The sequence below is a fragment of the Cyclopterus lumpus genome, chromosome 24 (genome assembly GCF_009769545.1).
Source record: "Cyclopterus lumpus isolate fCycLum1 chromosome 24, fCycLum1.pri, whole genome shotgun sequence".
NCBI classification, from domain to species: Eukaryota; Metazoa; Chordata; class Actinopteri; order Perciformes; family Cyclopteridae; genus Cyclopterus; species Cyclopterus lumpus.
The window spans coordinates 14,537,759-14,538,076 of record NC_046989.1 but is presented as its reverse complement, the minus strand read 5'-3'; positions in this window follow the sequence as shown (position 1 = coordinate 14,538,076).

Sequence of the window (318 nt, the reverse complement as noted above, 5' to 3'; positions counted from 1 at the left end):
TATCTGAGAGGAGCTCTGCAGGCTCTCTCTCTCTCTGATTGTGTCTCTGCTCACAAATAGATCTGTCCCTGACTTTGGATGAAAATACGAGAGTTATTGCGAGGATACACACAGTATCCCATTGAAGAGCCCCTTTAAATCCTCAAGTCAGATGTTTTATTATTAGACTCTGAAACATTAGGTCCACTCTTTGCAGTTCTCAGAGGCTCAACGACTGAGAGAAAGGAAAGAGTCGCTCATAATGCTGCATACAACAGACACACATCTTAACTGATCAACTAAACACCAGTGGATATGAGCTCTCAATAGAGTTCTATG